Genomic DNA, 13,180 nt, shown 5'->3' on the forward strand with positions numbered 1-13,180 from the left:
AGTAAAAGTCATGGACCGGTCACGGCAATAAACAAAAATTAATGGCCCGTGACCGGTCCATAACTTTTACTATAAATACCCCGACTAAAACTTAGCAGCTCCTAGGGCTCTGGGACACAGCTACTCTGGGGGGCCCCAGGGGCCGACAGCTGGCCCCAGCTCTGGTGGCGGGGGCTGACTGCCCTCTTCCACCTGTTTCCTCGAGGCCCCTGGAGACCGTGCTCCTACAGCCTCCGGGGCTGCCCCTGGGACTGCTGCTGCTCCAGCAGCCCCCAGGGCCAGCTGCCTGGGGCCGCCCCAGCAGCCACCCGAGCAGCTGCCCTGGGTCTGCCCCAGCAACCAGTCGGTGCGGCTGCCTCTGTTGCCCCCTCGCCCCCCTAGCAGCCGCTTGAATGGTTGGCCCTAGGGCCAGCTGCTCGGGCGGTCCCAGAAAGTCACGGACCATGACCTTAGTGACAGACTCGCAGCCTTAACTATAAGATACAGAAGGGGACAACACCTTAATTGTTCAGCCTTTTGGGCACCCTATATGGAAATAAGTGCATTATAACATTTCAGGTGTCCTTGTACTCCTGAAAACGAGTCAGCTATACTATTAACAATGCTTGGAATGCGGTGAGCCCTGTAGTATATGCTATAGACGAGGCAGGCAGTACAAAGGCTCATATCAATTGCATAACTTGAGGAGAATTTGGATGTGTGAGCTGCTGTTTGATTCTCAGACCAAGACAAAACCTTTTTATCTTATCTCATCCCACAACCTGGAAAAATTTCAAAGGGATAATATTGTGGTGAGTCCAAATTCACACCAGTTTAGAGAGAGTCTCTTGAAACTTGCAGCTCTTGCATTGTAAATACTGAAATGCAGATCCCTGACTTGTCAGAGTATATAGCAGGAGTTCAGGTGACTGATGCCACACAGTTGCAGACGCATACTCCATTCTCATTCTAAAAGATAGCCTACTGTATTGCCATTCCTGACTCTTCCTTTGACCTCCTTGTGGTCATGAGCAGGAAAGATGGGACCACTGAGTTTTATTGCAAAAGGTGAATCCCAGGATGTCACACCCATGTCTCCATCCACCTCCCTTAATTAGTCCCTTTTTTCCTATATAAGCCTCAGTTTGCCAGTAATGATGTCTGTCTACCCCCAGATTGGTCAAAGTACTGACGGAGTCTGTTTTTTCTGGCTCTAAAGAGAATCTGAGACACTTCGTGAGTGTAACAAATCTGGCACTGAATGGTCACATGAATGCCAATAAACAACAAGTTATGCCTAAAATGGGTAGGTGAAAGGCCGACCAGTTTGCCTTGCAACTACTAACTTCTACAATGTGCTAAAGGTCTCAGCGGGTCACACAAGTCGTGGTAGAAATGCATCCTTTAACTGGGAACCCAAAATGTTGAGGTAAACTCACAGTATGTGGAATATGTACTCGATAATGCTATTTTCCAGTAAAGCCCCACCTTTCACCATCTTGACAATGACCAGCTCAACTGAGTTCTCCTAGGGGACAAAGTCCATCTGGGGCAGGAAAGTTGATGAATTAATTTAAAAAAAAATCCTCAGTTTTGTTGGGGGATGCATCTAAGAGGCAAAGAAGCTAGAAACAGCATAAATTTCTGAAGGGACTGGCTAATTATGGTAACACCTCTTGTGGAATCTTCTCACAATTATTCTTGGGTGTTCCCTAGATTAAATGTTTATTAAATACATTAAATAGAACTACGAATCTTATTCTGGGAACCCTAAATCCATCCCTAAAAATTCTTTTAGGCAGGCAGTCTGGCAGAGATGCAGAACTTAATGAGTCTGACTCCTCCCTTTTTCTTCTGCTTTTTGCTCTTTCTTGTGGGGTAAAATAGTTCCCTTTCTCTGTGAAACTGCTTTTCGTCTTCCAGCAGGAGAAAATTGCAAGTTGGGCCCCATATTTCTAGCAGTTGTGCAGTTAGATTTATATAAGAACAATGCTCTTGCTTAAATGCTCAGAGTTTTCTTTCCCTGTTAGGGGAACTTTTGGAAGTTTGGAAGCCCTTATTGTTGGGGAAGAGAGTGGGAGACTCTCTGGTGCATCTGTGACCAGCAGCCTGCTGGGTGTGAATTGAGGCTCCACACATGAATGAGATATCATGTGTGTTATCTCCTCAGATATAAATGAGGGCAAACACTGCTCCACAAGAAACACTTTTACTCTGATGCCTACAAGAAATCAACAGAGGGTCCTGTGGCACCTTTAAGACTAACAGAAGTATTGGGAGCATAAGCTTTCGTGGGTAAGAACCTCACTTCTTCAGATGCAAGTAATGGAAATCTCCAGAGGCAGGTATAAATCAGTATGGAGATAACGAGGTTAGTTCAATCAGGGAGGGTGAGGTGCTCTGCTAGCAGTTGAGGTGTGAACACCAAGGGAGGAGAAACTGCTTCTGTAGTTGGATAGCCATTCACAGTCTTTGTTTAATCCTGATCTGATGGTGTCAAATCTGCAAATGAACTGGAGCTCAGCAGTTTCTCTTTGGAGTCTGGTCCTGAAGTTTTTTTGCTGTAATATGGCTACCTTTACATCTGCTATTGTGTGGCCAGGGAGGTTGAAGTGTTCTCCTACAGGTTTTTGTATATTGCCATTCCTGATATCTGACTTGTGTCCATTTATCCTCTTGAGTAGTGACTGTCCAGTTTGGCCAATGTACATAGCAGAGGGGCATTGCTGGCATATATAACATTGGTGGACATGCAGGTGAATGAGCCGGTGATGTTGTAGCTGATCTGGTTAGGTCCAGTGATGTCTACTCAGGACACTCCCTACACTAACACAGGAACAAATCAACACACCCTTAGAGCCCCGACCGGGGTTATTCTATCTACTACCCAAGATCCACAAACCTGGAAATCCTGGACGCCCATCATCTCGGGCATTGGCACTCTCACTGAAGGACTGTCTGGATATGTGGACTCCCTACTCAGACCCTACGCCACCAGCACTCCCAGCTATCTCCGTGACACCACAGATTTCCTGAGAAAACTACAATGTATTGGTGACCTCCCAGAAAACACCATCCTAGCCACCATGGATGTAGAGGCTCTCTACACAAACATCCCACACACAGATGGAATACAAGCTGTCAGGAACAGTATCCCTGATGATGACACAGCACAACTTATTGCTGAGCTCTGTGACTTTATCCTCACGCACAATTATTTCAAATTTGGTGACAATATATACCTCCCGACCAGTGGCACCGCTATGGGCACTCGCATGGCCCCACAATATGCCAACATTTTTATGGCTGACCTGGAACAACGCTTCCTCAGCTCTCGTCCACTCACGCCCCTTCTCTACCTACGCTACATTGATGACATCTTCATCATCTGGACCCATGGGAAGGAGATCCTGGAAGAATTCCACCATGATTTCAACAGCTTCCACCCCACCATCAACCTCAGCCTGGACCAATCTACACGGGAGGTCCACTTCCTAGACACCACCGTATAAATAAGCAATGGCCACGTTAACACCACCCTATACCGAAAACCCACCGACCGCTACGCCTACCTTCAGGCCTCCAGCTTCCACCCCAGACACACCACACGATCCATCGTCTACAGCCAAGCACTGAGGTACAATCGCATCTGCTCCAACCCCTCAGACAGAGACCAACACGTACAAGATCTTCACCAAGCATTCTCAAAACTACGATACCCACACAAGGAAATAAAGAAACAAATCAACAGAGCCAGACGTGTACCCAGAAGCCTCCTGCTACAAGACAGGCCCCAAAAAGAAACCAACAGAACTCCACTGGCCATCACCTACAGTCCTCAGCTTAAACCTCTCCAACGCATCATCAGTGATCTACAACCCATCCTGGACAATGATCCCTCACTTTCCCAGACCTTGGGAGGCAGGCCAGTCCTCGCCCACAGACAACCCGCCAACCTTAAGCATATTCTCACCAGCAACCACGCACCGCACCATAACAACTTTAACTCAGGAACCAACCCATGCAACAAACCTCGATGCCAACTCTGCCCACATATCTACACCAGCAACACCATCACAGGACCTAACCAGATCAGCTACAACATCACCGGCTCATTCACCTGCATATCCACCAATGTTATATATGCCAGCAATGCCCCTCTGCTATGTACATTGGCCAAACTGGACAGTCACTACTCAAGAGGATAAATGGACACAAGTCAGATATCAGGAATGGCAATATACAAAAACCTGTAGGAGAACACTTCAACCTCCCTGGCCACACAATAGCAGATGTAAAGGTAGCCATATTACAGCAAAAAAACTTCAGGACCAGACTCCAAAGAGAAACTGCTGAGCTCCAGTTCATTTGCAGATTTGACACCATCAGATCAGGATTAAACAAAGACTGTGAATGGCTATCCAACTACAGAAGCAGTTTCTCCTCCCTTGGTGTTCACACCTCAACTGCTAGCAGAGCACCTCACCCTCCCTGATTGAACTAACCTCGTTATCTCCATACTGATTTATACCTGCCTCTGGAGATTTCCATTACTTGCATCTGAAGAAGTGAGGTTCTTACCCACGAAAGCTTATGCTCCCAATACTTCTGTTAGTCTTAAAGGTGCCACAGGACCCTCTGTTGCTTTTTACAGATTCAGACTAACACGGCTACCCCTCTGATACAAGAAATCAGCCAGTCAAGAAGACTAATTTATAAAACAGTCAGAATTAGCTGATTTTATCATTTATTAAAAAGTAAGATGATTTGGAAGCATCAAGGAACCATTAAGTTGTACAATAGCTACCTTGTTGACTATATGGTATTTTCATTATTTTCACTTTTGTCTCCTTGACTCTCATTGTTTTGTTTCACACTTGCCATGTGTTATATCAAATTAGGCTCTAAGTTTTGTGGGGCAGAGATCATGGAGCAGAGGCTAGGCCTACCTGTGCATTTAATTGTACATTGCCTAATACAATGGGGCCTTGATCCTGATTGAAGTTCCTAGGCACTACCACAACTAATAAATCCACCTCATATGTACAGTACAGTACTGTATCTACTAGTGTATGTTCTCAACAACAGTGGATGGATGGAAACCCCCCCCCCAGATATTTAGACTCTAGAGTGGATTCTATATCAGATTTTAACAAATAATGTCTAATCTCTAAATATTGTTATGATTTTAATAAAGCAGAAAAGCTAGCTAATTACGTTCAAAATTAAATTCCTTGTATCTCATTTCTTTCAGGGAATTTTAAAGATTTTTAAACACTGTATATTTTAGCTAATGTACCTCTATGGTGGGACCTAGTTACCATTAAGCAGTAGCAAACTAAACTGTTCCCATTTATTGTGACTTAATTTTTTCCTGTCAGTGGTTTTCAGTGCAGTGAAGGGTGGCAGTAATATCTGTAACACCTGGAGGGCAGAAAACTCATTTACCATGTATGTCCCAGGCAGGAATTGAACTCAGATCTCAAAAGCAAAAGGGCACTTAAATTATTGTGCCACCTATCAATTTATCTTGAATAGCAAAAATGCATTACTTTCCTACATGTAGGGTAGTGTTAGTGGAAAGAGATATCAGCACAAAAAATTAGGTAGACTATAAATGTCTATATTTATATATGTATATATATGTATATGGTATTCTTCAGTCATTTTGGGAGATACAGTTTTGTTACCATGCATAGCAGGGGCTGAAAGAGCTGTGCAGACTTACAGGGAAGGGAATATTTCACAGGAGCAGCCCACTCACCAGTTCAAGGGGTGACATCTCTGGATTCTGAATTGTCCAGGTCTCAGCTGAATTTATGGTAACTCCAACATTGGCCTTGTAACAGAAAAAGTAAATGGGGAACATTAAATGCTATGTTAGAGACACAGATGATCCTTTAGGAGGAGGGGCAGAAGAACTCCATAAAAGATTAAACAATATCAAACCATTTTAAAATAGCTTATTGCATAGAGCTGATGAATTGAATGCTAATTGTAGGTAATAGAATGCAACACATGTGTAAACTTCCTTATATCTTGGGCTAACTTAGAATAAAATGTCTCCTTATATCAATTACTGTATACTAGTAAAGATCCCTACTGTTTTTGTTTTGTTTTGCTTCCTAAAACCCCCTGCTGCTGTTGATTACACCTAGATCTGCTACTGATTGCAACTGTTAAAAGGCAAAGATAGTGTGGATGGTTGCTGAATCATTTAATTGTAGAACTAATAAGATGTTTTCTCTGGGACATAACAGAACTGACTATCTTAATAACCATATGTAAACTGTCCACAAAAACTCCCATTGCTTTTAAAATTTTTTGTAGATGTGAATCTAGTACTTTGAAGCTTAATGTGGCACGTCGGGTACAAGTTTCTTTTTTAAACAATACTCCTTGGTATGGTTGAAAGGAAGAGGTGAGGGTGAAGGGGAGGGACCTGAGAGAAAACATGTAGTAGAGGATTTTCTTTGAAATTTTACATTTACAATTGTGTTTAAGTGCACTGTAGGAAAATTGAAACGAATAGAAAATTATATTAATAAAATACCATTGATGGAATGTTAAGGTTGTGATTATAGCTGCACAAAATTTCAGAAAATTCAGAGTTAAAGGAAAACTGGTTAAAATTCATAGTGTGTATTTCAAAACAAAATTCCTTACCTATTATTGCTTCAGATTACTAAAGCTAAAAACTTTAAAAATCTATTTTGCTTTCCACCATTAATACTGATGCATTTGTCAGTATGGGTGATTTTAACGTTTCACTTCCTGGCTTTCATTAACTAGCACAACACAGTGGAATGGCTTTCAGTGGAATGCTTAAACATCATCACATTTACAGTGTATTGCTTTGGGGGTTTGTAAAGTCTTATTTTAATCAAATGTTAATATGGGGATGAGCCTAGGTCAACCTGACATTATTCTATCAAGGTTTCCACAATAATTTAAAATCTTTCTTATGTGTAGGTGTTTTAATAATGTCTTTAATAATGTAGAAATACTACATGTATCTCTCAGGTTATGGTAAAAACACATTTAAGTATTAATAACAATAGACAGTTCAACTTATTTTCTCATGTTTAATTTTTTCACAGTTTTAATGATTTAAAGATTTTTTTTGTTTTAAGAGCACATGTAATAATGCATAATGCTACATAAATCCATGTGCAACTGTAGAAAAAATGAAGTTACTTAGTATAGTATTATTTGCCAAATAGCATGTCACTTTACCTAGTGTTGTGTGCTCACATAATGAAAGATGCTAGTCTCCCTCATCTGTCCATTAGCCATCCACTTCAGGTTATACCTTTAACTTTCCAAGGCCCAATTGTGGAAAGCAGTGTGTGACAAAGACCTAAAATGACAGAGAGAGGAAGGAAAGTTGAAATTCTAAGTGTGTAAGTTATTCTTCCTATAACCTCAGTTTTCATGATTCTTTATTACTGTCAACAGTAAGAGTGAGGGGACAGCAAATGTGTGTGGAACTTCTGGACTGAAATGAGGGATGTCCCTCAAAATGAGATACGTTTGAGAGGCAGTATGCTGTAAGGTGTTGTGCCTTTGTGAGGATTTAGATGCGTTTGAAACTGATACCTATGAGACAGGACATCTAGAAGAGCTTTGCTCCACTACAGATTCTCACCAGTTAACTCAGTATTTGCAGATAAGAAAAGTGATAGTTGGAGCTCTCATTTCATTTCATTTAATTCTAATTGTTCCTAACTAATAACTGAATTCTGAGTATCCTAAAGTCATTAATTACATCTACATTGTTGCTATTATTTTTATGACTAGGAACGAATGCCTGCATTTTTTCTTTAGGCCATGTGAATACCCATGGTAGGAGCAAAGCTTTCAGTTAGGTTTATCAAGGTGAAAAAAAAATCAAGAAATAACACCATAAAAGTAGGAAACATAGCACCTGTTTTGTTGATTGCCAGCCTTGCACTGAAGATTTCAAGGGGAAAAAAATCCAGCACCTGACTTATGCTCTTGGGAGTTAATGCTGAAAGGATACACCTCTCTGACTTGGAGACTGAACCTCAGTATGAACTTAGCTTCCCCCAAAATGTATTCAGGTTCTGGTAAAAAATTCCAGTAGGTGGTCTGTTTAGGTCTCCACTTTACATGAGGAGTTGCAAGAGGAAAATAGGTTAGTTCAGTAGAACAGAGGAATGTTCCTAATCCCCTGAAGATTTGAAACAGGGCTAGTTAACCCCATTCCTGGGTCTTCCTTAAAGGCAATTGGCTAAATTAATTTCAGGGTCAGTTCCCTGAGTCAGTGAGGTAAAGGAAGGTTGTAGAATAATCCAAACGTGGCCCCCACAGACTTCAGCTGTCATTTATTTCTTTGAGCACTTCCCATTCAGATCAAGATCTCAATACATTACATCAGTTGATCTATAAAGAATGATATGTAAGTCAGTAAAGCTTTGTCTAATGTAGCCTATAGAAAATGTTAGTTTTCTCAATTTACAGAGTTAAGCCTAACCTTTAATGCCATGTTAATTTAGTTTTGTGTATATATTCCCTATGTTTTTTTAATTTAAAAAATCCTCTGATGCAATCATTCAAACAATAGAAAATATGTACTTATTAGGTCATCATAATACCTTCCAATACCTGTTTTGAAAAAGGTACTGTGTGGTAGAGAGTAAAAGGGAATAGAATTGTGTGAGAAAAGATTGGCAGAAATAAGGAGGGTCATGGAGGATTCATCTTATCCCTTGCACTCCTGTGAAGGGAAATGAGGGTACACATGAGTAGAAGAGGCCTCAAGTCTTCCGACTAAGGTCCCTTTCCTTACAGGCTATTAGAGTCCACCAACTATCTCTTGAGTCCTTTACTTGTGTTTATCTCTGGGAGCTGGGGCCTCTCACCTGCATTGCATACCGGCCACAAGTTGCAACCAAACTGGGGACTCCTTTTCTTACTTATATAATTCCTTATTAACCTAAAACCAGGCCTCCAACATGCTGCGAGGAAAGTGAAAAAGCCTGCTGGATGTCCTTAACCCTGAGGGAAAACTTCTTTCCTGTTCCTAAAAATCTATGATCTGGTCAGATCCACAGCATCTTGGAAATGCAGTGCAAACTATAACTCCATTAAAGAGCAGCAATGGAAGGGTGGCGGCTCCTACATGCCCAGAAAGGATTTACATACAGTGATGGAGCCCACACATCTTAGAGCCTGGCCAAAGGTTGGCAAGGGGAGGTGGGAAACCTCTCCCCTTCCTTGCCTAGGCATAATTCCACAAGTGGTTTGGATTGACAAATTGGAGGATTGGGCCAAAAGAAATCTGATGAGGTTCAACAAGGACAAGTGCAGAGTCCTGCACCTAGGAAGGAAGAATCCATGCACCGCTACAGGCTGGGGACCGACTGGCTAAGCAGCAGTTTTGTAGAAAAGGACCTGGGGATTATAGTGGACGAGAAGCTGGATATGAGCCAGCAGTATGCCCTTGTTGCCAAGAAGGCCCCCACTACAGAAGGGATATGGACAAATTGGAAAGAGTCCAGTGGAGGGCAATGAAAATGATTAGGGGGTTGGGGCACATGACTTACGAGGAGAGGCTGAGGGAACTGGGGTTATTTAGTCTGCAGAAGAGAAGAGTGAGGGGGGATTTGATATCAGCCTTCAATTACCTGAAGGGGGGTTCCAAAGAGGATGGAGATAGGCTGTTCTCGGTGGCAGATGACAGAACAAGAAGCAATGATCTCAAGCTGCAGTGGGGGAGGTCTAGGTTGGATATTTGGAAACACTATTTCACTAGGAGGGTGGTGAAGCACTGGAATGGGTTACCTAGGGAGGTGATGGAATCTCCATCCTTAGAGATTTTTAAGGCCCAGCTTGACAAAGCCTTGGCTGGGATCATTTAGTTGGTGTTGGTCCTGCTTTGAGCAGGCGATTGGACTAGATGACCTTCTGAGGTCTCTTCCAACCCTAATATTCTATGATTCTATGAGCGCAGATAGGAAAGGCTCCAGACCAGCTGAACCTCAGGTTTCCAGGCAGGTGCTGAGGAGCACCATTTAAAGTGTGTGTGTGTGTGTGTGTGTGTGTGTGTGAGAGAGAGAGATGGCAAAGATAATAGGCAGCAGGTTTAAAACAAACAAACAACGCACTCCTTGCCATAGGATGTTGTGAAGGTGAAGACTATAACAGGGTTCAAAAGAGAACTAGATACGTTCATGGAGGATAGGTCCATCAATGGCTATTGGTTAGGATGGGCAGGGATGGTGTCCCTAGCCTCTGTTTGCCAGAAGCTGGGAATGGGCAACGGGGGATGGATCACTTGATGATTACCTGTTCTGTTTATTCCCTCTGCGTCACCTTGCATTGGCCACTGTCGGAAGACAGGATACTGGGCTAGATGGACCTTTGGTCTGACCCAATATGGCTGTTCTTATGTGCTTACTTTTGCTCCCCTCCTCTTCCCCTCTCAGGCACCCCACCCCCAGCAGCCTGATCCTTCTGGTCTGTGAGCCCCTACACCCATCATCTCCATGCAAATTTGAGTGAGTGGCATTGTGACCTGGTGCACGGGGTAGCAGCACCCCGAGGGCTTAGCCCGGCCAAAAAGTGGTTGGGCTTGATGACTGGGTGGCCCTTCAGCTCAGCACCTTGTGTCTCCAGGTGTTGCCTGTCCCCTGCCAGCCCAATCAAATCCAGGCTCCTTTCTCTCACACCACCTAGACGGGAGTGAGATATGTTTTAAAAATTAGATTTCCTTCCCTGTGTTACTAACTTTTATAAGATAATTTGCTTTTTACCATTTAGCCTTTTTACCTTCTTGATTTACATTTGACAGTGCCAACGAAAATAGATGCCACTTTTATGGTTACTTATGGTCAGTTTATAATCCATTTCACTCTCTCATTCTCCTACATTAGCAGGAGGCTGCAGTGTTTGGCTTCAAATACCAGGGAAATGAAATTCTTTTTAAAATACGTTTTTTCATGTTTTTTAAATTTCAGGGAAATATTTGTATTGAGTTTTATAAAAACTCTTAATCACTTTCCTCCAAAAACAAAATCTGGGGCCTCAGTTGAGAGAGAGAGACTACATTTAACCTGTAGAAGTGCCAGTGTACTAAAGTAGCAATGTACTTCATTTTTGCTTCTTTTCTCTCTAGTTAAAATCTAGAATTAAATTATAAGCTAGAATAATGTCTGACTTACACTAACAGCATTGTGAGGCGTTAGAGGAAAAAACAGCATCATGTGCACAGATAATGAAGTGATAGTTTTGTGAGTGTTTGTGTTGTGTATATACGCTACAGATTTAGAAACTAGTGCTGGAAGGGGAAGAGCTAATCTGAACTTCAGATAGTAGTGATATTTTGCTGGAGCATACTGTACATGCAGTAAAAATAATGTTTAAAAAGTGTAAAACATTAGTTACAATACATATTCATTTATTCCATACAAATTTCAATTTTAGAATTACAAAGCTCATCAAGGGACTATAATAATATCTTGTGGAATAAAGGGTCAAATTGTTTGCTTTGGCTTCTTTGTCCCTCTAATTATCCAAATTCATTGTTCTTTGATTAACAGGGAGAATTGGAGAAAACTATTCTGTTGTTTCTGAGAAGCACACTGTAGGAAGAAAAGTCTGCTGATCACAGAACTTACTTTTCTTCTTCTGTTCCTGCCTGCCTTCATTTTCTGCAAAGACTAAGGTATTGTTGTACTCCTTATTTTAAATTAATATACAATAACATAATATTCAGGTGGTGTAGGAGTTGGTTTCCTCTTCAGTCTGTTTTGGTGTTATTTTCTTGAACTTGTTTTTTTTCAGAGTTCAATCTTATCATGCTTTAAATAAAGAATGGTGAGAATATGGGATAATATATTTTAGGGGTCCAGGGAAAATAGATTTAACCTTTTACCATGTGACAAGTGAGTCTGGAGATGGCTTTCTGGGATTCCATGTAGGGTTCTCAAAGACATCCAGAGATAGTGGGTTCTGATTACAAGTAAAATGATATGTTTTCTAAATGCAAATGGTGAACATTCAACCTGACCTCTGAAAGTCCAGCTGCTGTTCTTTTTGACTTTGACATAACTAATAAAGATTCTGCAGTTAGAATTTCATTGTACTGATGTGAATCAGAATAAAATGAATCTTGGAATATCTATGAGTATACTGTGTGTACAATAATATGTATATGTGTGTGTGAGGAAACAAATGCAAACTGTAAAGGGGAGCAATAATAGTCAACCTAGTTCCTCCTCCTCCATTCCCAAACATGAAAAACCAGATGGTCATGTTGACAATTACCTGTTTGCTGTTGAACTCTTCTAGTGTACCAATGTTTGCAAGAAGTGTTTACTTGCATACTAAGATCAAATATCTGTACTCAACATTAGCTTTTCGTTGCAGTTTTCAGAAAGGTCAAACTGAAGCTCACCAACTCACAGGAAACAACTGCAGTCCCGTTGTGCTTTTGCAGAGTATTCTTTACTTAAACCCCTATCATCACCACCTCCATTTCTTTGGCTTGTCATGGACAGCTCCATCAGAATAAAACCCAGTACTCCTAACAAGAAACAAGGCTTGTAGGGAGGGGAAAAAATCACAAACATTCTTGACAGAAATAGTTCCCTTATTTAACTTACTAGCAGGCAAGGGTGCATGTCAAAAAACACACTTGTTTGCTGTGAGGTATGCGATAGCTGATCAGTAAAGAAACTTAATTGCTGCTCAGGGTTTAGGTCACTGTTCATTCATTCATTTATTCCTGGAGCTATGAACTATTCATATGTTGCCACAGTATGTTACTTACACAAGACTGATGGTGAAGGAAATAAGAGCTTAGATGCCTCACAGATATAGACATTGGGGGATTAACATGTCTACTTCATTAATATATATGTGCATACATTAATGTTGGAGTATTGAAGCTGTTTCCAATAAGATCAAAATAGCTATCTCTCTTAAGGTCTGCTGTAGCCATTAAAAATATTTTAAAAATCGGCATTAGCTTTGTCAGTTTCTTAATAGTTTGACTTTTCTCTGTTTCTTTTTGTTTGTCAGTGGGGATAAAAGTGCAGACAAAACCTGCCCTTTACTCTGATGCCCAATTTTCCCTTTATTTTTCCCTACTAGGTCTTTCCTATCCATTTGCTTGCTGTCACTGAGCATATATGATTCTCTATGGATTGGCATGCATGCATATTATGAGTGATGT

At 41.4% G+C, this 13,180-nt stretch overlaps 1 protein-coding gene across 1 annotated transcript in view; it reads left to right on the forward strand.

Moving 5' to 3' along the window:
• TBC1D5 (TBC1 domain family member 5) overlaps positions 1-13,180 on the forward strand; it is a 491,706-nt gene that overhangs the window by 147,112 nt on the left and 331,414 nt on the right. Inside the window, exon 4 of the mRNA XM_065398859.1 lies at positions 11,544-11,668. The gene's annotated coding sequence lies outside the window, so the exon portion shown is untranslated. The remainder of the gene's footprint in view (positions 1-11,543; positions 11,669-13,180) is intronic.

Source organism: Emys orbicularis, chromosome 2 (assembly GCF_028017835.1).
Source record: "Emys orbicularis isolate rEmyOrb1 chromosome 2, rEmyOrb1.hap1, whole genome shotgun sequence".
Classification (NCBI taxonomy): Eukaryota; Metazoa; Chordata; order Testudines; family Emydidae; genus Emys; species Emys orbicularis.